Source organism: Lactuca serriola, chromosome 2, assembly GCF_051521515.1.
Source record: "Lactuca serriola cultivar US96UC23 chromosome 2, Lser_US96UC23_V15, whole genome shotgun sequence".
Lineage (NCBI taxonomy): Eukaryota > Viridiplantae > Streptophyta > Magnoliopsida > Asterales > Asteraceae > Lactuca > Lactuca serriola.
In genome coordinates, this window is record NC_136409.1 from 198,655,355 (window position 1) to 198,662,413 (window position 7,059).

The window sequence follows — 7,059 nt, forward strand, 5'->3', positions numbered from 1 at the left end:
GGCTTCTCGCGGGCAGAGCTTCGGCTCGGGAATCTCACTTCTCAGGATCCTCGGGGCTTCGGAACTTGCTTCGGGGCTCGTGAATGATACCGGGGCTTCAGGATATAATTGGCACACAAAACAATGCAAAACATAGAGAGAAAGGAAGAAAAATGGCAAGGCAAATGGCTGATCTCGGTTTCTATTTATAGGCTGTTGGGTCTGGGATTACGCTGGGCATAATTTTGGAGTACACTGGGCGTAATCAGTATGCTGGGCATAATTCCAAGTACGCTGGGCGTACTCAGTACGTTGGGCGTAATTTTGGTTACGCAGGGTGTATGCTTCGAATAAGCTTTGGTATGTGTGCCACGATCTTCACAAATTCATAACTTTCGAATACGAGCTCCGTTTTCGACGTTCTTTATATCCACGCGAAGGTGAGATTATGCTATACAACTTTCATTTAGACTCCGTTGTCTAACTTTGACTTTATTTTTATTATATTATTTTTAATAGGCCGGCACAGGAAAACTTCATTATAAAATCATAACTTCTTCATCCGACGTCCGTTTTCGTCTGTCTTTTTACCGTTGCACTACTAATGACAAGATCTTCGATTCTCATTTAGATTGTTTCGGCTAAAAACCGATCGATCTCAAATCGAGTATTCGGGCTGCATACCGCTAAGTCGAAAGTTAGAAAAATCATAACTTCCTCATACGAAGTCAGATTTGGACGTTCTTTTTATGCACGCTCACGGTTTAACGAACTCTACAACTTTCATGTAGATCACTAAGGCTAAATATCGCTCTAATGTAAATTCACTTTTTACGTCATTCAGCGTCGTGCCAGTTCTGTCGCGAAACTTCGACAGGTCATAACTTCTTCGTTATAACTCGGATTTCGGCGTTCTTTATATGTACGGAATCCTTGTAATATATAATATAACTTAGTTAAGATTATTTATTCTAAATAATCTTTTGTTGAAAAGTCATTTTCGACCCCTATTATGTCTAAATTGATTAACCCGGATCTACGGGCGTTACATATATCATATGATTTAAGTTATAAGGTAAAAATAGTGGTTTTTATGGTTCTTAACTTTTTGTGGTTCTCATTTGAACCTTTACCTATATATATATATATATATATATATATATATATATATATATATATATATATATATTGTTGGGCATGTCAAACCCAACAAATAAAGGGGTAAAATAACTCCTTAAACACTACTACTTTGTATTAGAAATGTAATATAAGGTAAGTAGGGTCGATCCACAGAGACACGGAATAAATGTTTATACCTTTTTGCGGAAGGTACAATAATGGTCATATAACTCGGGGGCTGGTATGCAATGATTTAAACAAGAGGTAAAAGCAATAAGTAAATGATCAATTAAATGAAACAAATTCAGGATTTGTGAGAACTCCAACTCTATGCAAGACAATTTAACAATGTGATTCCAATGATGAAATGATATGTACTCAATTCTGCCTAAGTTGGTACTTGAAAGTGTTAAAAAGCTCTAACACTTCCCATTCACCTAGTTGTTAAATTCAAAACAAGCTCTTTGAAAATAACCTAACCTATTAATTTAAGTCTAAACAAGCTCTTAGATAGAAATCAAAAGATTGCATTGAGCTTTATGTGAATGTTCCCAACAACACCCAATACTCCTCACAAACTCGGGAATGTAAGAGTGTGTGAATAAGATTTACACTAAATTCATTCAATAGAAATCAGTTTAGTGCTTGTTACCTAGCCCAATTTACAAAACAATTACGGATTTTGCAATTAGATAACTTGAATGACCTAACTCTAATTCAAATGGCCAATAAGAATCATAATTAGAATCAAACATTTGATTGAAACAAAATCAAATTCACTAGATAGAAATTGAAAGCAAACATCAAGTCAAATGATTGAAATCACAACTAAGAAGTCAAGACATGAAGTTGGAGAAACTAGGGTTCTAGCCAATCATGGCTAGAACAAGTTCACAAATCTAGAAAATGAAATTAAAATTCTTACAAAATGAAATCAAATGTTCTCAAGTGTTAATCAACTTCAAAATCCTCAAGTAAATCCGTTTCTCTGCTCTAAAAGTCGACCCCCTCAAGAAAAAATCGGTTCCCCCCTTTAAGAATGGTGAAAAACTGCTTTAAAACCCAAGTTTACGTTTACACGGCCCGCATAAATTAACACTGTCATTTACACGGCCCGCGTAAACGCAAAAATATACTGCGCAGAAATCTACGTTTACACGGCCCGCGTAAACTCAAGGTTTGCATTTACACGGCCGTATAAATCTCTGTAAAGCCAAAATGTTCATTTCTTTGATATCTTGCTCCTCGGTGCTCCGCAAGTCCCGAAATTTTATCCGCAACTCTTATTTACCTCCTCCAACAATATCCTACCTCTAAAAGTCCCTGAAATATCACAAAAGTATGTGAATGAAATTTGAAAAATCCCGAAAAACATGCAAAATGCATGAGTTTAAGCCTATATGCAATGTACTTTTATGAAATAAAGCTACAAAATGGGTACATGAAATGCACCTTAACATATATATATATATATATATATATATATATATATATATATATATATATAGGGTTAGGTTATTTTGTTTCTATAATTGAATGAAATATAACCAAAAGTCATGATCTGATGGTCTATGATAGTAGAATAGGATAACATATACCATATAATCACACAAATTTCAGCATAAGGGCATTTTAGTCAATTAACCTATATTAAAAAAGGAAATTTTTGGATTTTTAGGGATAATTAATTCCTTTATTTTTAAAAATCTGAATATTTTAAATTAATTCAAAATTAAAAATCCGATTTTATTCTGTCAGAATGATAAAATGTTAAACATAAACTAGTAACTATACTTTTCGATTTTATTCTGTCAGTATGACAGAATGTCAACCATAAACTAGTAAATACATTCTGAAAAAAATACACAAAATCAATTCTTGAACTAATAATATACCAAATAATTACATTGTATGATTGTGATTAATTGAATAATAATAACATTCTGAAAGAAAAAAGAAAAAAACATCAAAATCTAACAAAAACACTAATCTATTCTGAGAGAATATTATTTTTTAGCAACACTTTATACATTGTAGCATAACACATTCTGTATAATACACTCTCGTTCTCTATGTTTTCTACCTTCTTCACATCAATGTTAGCCTCTTTAAAACCTAAATCCACAAAGAAAATATAATCAAGTTTCAAAAATTAAAAAATTCAATGCATTCTAAGAGAATAAAAACTATAAATTCTGACAGAATGTATTAAAGACTATAAAGTTTGACAGAATATAGTATACATTTATATAAAATAAATTCTAATAGAATACATTATATAATTCAAGAGCTGTGATTGAATCATCAACACACATCTGCATTCATTCCTAGTCATGAACTCAATAAACAAACACACATTTACATTATCGATTTAGAAATATGAACACCAATTTTGACTTTTTCGAAACAAAATCCAACTTATGACTGTGAAGTGCAAGTTGTATCAGAATATTTCTTCAATCGAACAGAAATAAACCATTGAAGAAATCAAATTTAATAAGATAATGAACACAATCTCGATCTTGAATCAAAATCGAGATAAAATCAATCTCAATCGAGGTAAATAATTTCCAGTTATATCCCCTAGTTGTTGGATTGCCGGACCAGAGAAAGAAGAACAGGAGGCTGTCGGAGCATACCTCCGTCCAAGTACCTGCAATCGCCCGGATTTCCTCACCGTTCGCTCCTGTCCTCGCTTCTCATTCACGTTGACGGACCCCACAACAACGCCACTGTTCCTCCGTATCCCCTTCTTCAGCCTCATCGACCCCCGAATCTATCATCGATTGTGAGACGAGAGTATGTGCTCCCTTTGGATCCGTCGATTGTAGAAGAAGAAGCAGAATCAGTGATGCTGATGGTGTTGATGCCGATGATGAAGTGTTCGGCCACAAAAATAACTAGGTCAAATATATTTAGTTTATTTTCTTAATTGAATGATTAGTTTATTTCAATAATTGAATGATTTCAATTAAATGATTTCCTTAATTAAAAGTACAAAAGGTCCAAAATACCCTTTAATGATTTATTTAATTATTTATTATTTTTTGAATTTTCATTGGTGCATTTAGGCACACAATAGTTGCTAAAAACATTTGAACCTAGCTCTCTCTCTCTCTCTCTCACTCACTCTCACTCTCTCTCTCTCTCTCTCTCTCTCTCTTTATATATATATATATATATATATATATATATATATATATATATATATATATATATATATATGAGCATTCAATCAATAAAATTTATTATCGCGAAAACATTTGAGAATAAATTTGGACCACACAATTTTTTTAATTAAAATTATAAAAAAATTATTCATATAAATCAAAAAATAGTTACAAACAATTAAAAAACTCACTAACTAACACCACTCACCACCCAACCAACACAACCCACCACCACTACCTGCCACCACCACCCACCACCACCCGCCACCACCACCACCACCACCCGCCACCACCACACACCCACCACACCCACCACCCACCACCCACCACTACCACCACCACCACCACCCACAATCACCACCCTCCCCACCATCCACCACCACACATCACCAATCACTACCCACCACCCACCACCAATCACTACCCATCACTACCCACCACTCGCCACCACCCATCACAACCACCACCCATAACCACCAATCACCACCAACCACCCGTCACCACCATCACCATCACCACCCAAGCACTACCACCCACCTCCACCACCCATCATCATCACCCAACCAACAACACCCATCACCACTACTTACCACCCATCACCACCACCCACCACCACTACCCACCACCACCACCAACCACCACCCACCACCCATCACTACCCATCACTCGCCACCAACACCACCCACCCACCACAACCACCACCCACCACCCACCTCCACTACCCAGTACCCATCACCACCACCACCCACCAAAACCACCACCACTCGCAACCACCCACCCGTCACCACCACTTGTCACCACCCATCACCAGCACACCGCCTCACCACCCGTCGCCACCACCCCTACCCCCAGCTACAAAAACCACCACCCGTCACCACCAACCAATGCCATCCACCACCACCACCAAACATCACCATACGTCACCACTACCCATCACCACCACCACTACCACCCACCCACCCATAAACAACACCACCACCCACCAACCACACCACCATCACCCACAAACCACCACACACCACCCTTCACCACCACTACCACCTATCTTCCTTCACCAAACATCACTACCCAACCGGTTATCACCCACGACCCCCATCACTTACCACCCATCACCACCACCACTCATCACCCATCACCACCACCTACCCCACCTCCATCACTCATTACCCATCACTACCACCCACCCCACCTCCACTACCACCACCACAATACATCCCCATCTCCACCACCACCACTAACCTACACCACTCACCACCTATAACCACCACCCTACCTATCACCCACCAAAACCACCACCACCAACACCACTAACCACCCACCACTGTCACTACCACCCACTGCCACCACCACCCCCACTACCAACAACCACCACCACCCACCACCATTACCAACACCCACCACCACCTATCACCATTACCATCACCCACCACCACCACCATTTGAACTTTTTTTGTAAAGATAATTTTGCCCCTTATAATTTAATTTTTCAATTTTGTTTTATTACCAACAGTTAAAAAAATTAATAATAAACACAAAAATAAAATATCCTCTCTCTCCCCCCCCTCTCTCTCTCTCTCTCACACACACACACACACATTAAAAACTCAAGTTAATATGTTGTTTTAGGAAGGAAACGACCCATTTGCAGATTAGTTTAGGTTTACATGCAACAATGGAACCATCACCATTGTTAACTTTCATAGAATGAAGCTCAAGGGTTCAATTTCACATGGGGTTTCTACTTTGAAATAGCTTCAAAAATCGTCCTTGATTGTTAGAGCTGAGGGGGGGGGGATAAAGGATCTTTGAGATCTACAGGTAGAGGCGTTGTATTTGTGATGAATCAAAGTACAAAGGGTTGGTGATGGGTGATTTCAGAAGGTAGTGAGAGGGGAGGTAAATCGAAGATGAAGACCCACATACAAATCGATTTCTGGGATGAACAAAGGGTTGTTGAGTTCATCGAGGTAGGGTTTGCAGAGGCGAAGACGATGATGGCGGTGGAGGATTCTAGTTTCCTACGGATTTGTTCGTGTCTTCTTCTCCTTCAACCATTTTTTCGAACAAGAAAATGATTTCTACAACTTTCAATTTATGGAAGTGTGACATCCCCATTTTTCACAGCCAGAAACGACCGATTATGTTTATGCTTTGTAAAAATCAGAGTACTTCTTTTCATAAAAATGTTGCTGAATTTGTTTCCAGAAAAAGAATATGATAAATACGTTATCAAAACATTTTTGAAGAAACGTATTTTATTCATTTTAAAACGTTTGGGATGTCATCGTCAATACAAGAACATAAGCATAAACGGAACCTACATTTATTTACAATAGTGATCTACATCTCTTTAATCTCTCAGTGTAATGTCACTTCATATCGACACCTGTGGTATAAATAAACTGAGTGGGTCAGGTTGGGAAACCTGGTGAGTACATAGGGTTTTCAACCCACAATAATATAATTATTATGTTTAAACAATTAAACAATCAACCCAATTACCCATCCCCATTATCTTCTTTATTCTTAAGGATCTACCCTAAGAATCAGCTATTCCTCATTCATTTATTCCTAAGGATCAACCTAAGGAATCAGCACAAAGTCCACCGTTGCCACGGTTTACACAACAGACACTAAGTCTGCATAGTCGCCAGGGGTTAGGCATCAAGTCTGCATGATCGCCAAGGTTTACACAACGGGCACTAAGTCTACATAGTCGCCAGGGTTTAGGCATCAAGTCTGCATGATCGCTAAGGTTTAGGCACCAAGTCTGCATGGTCGCCACGGTTTA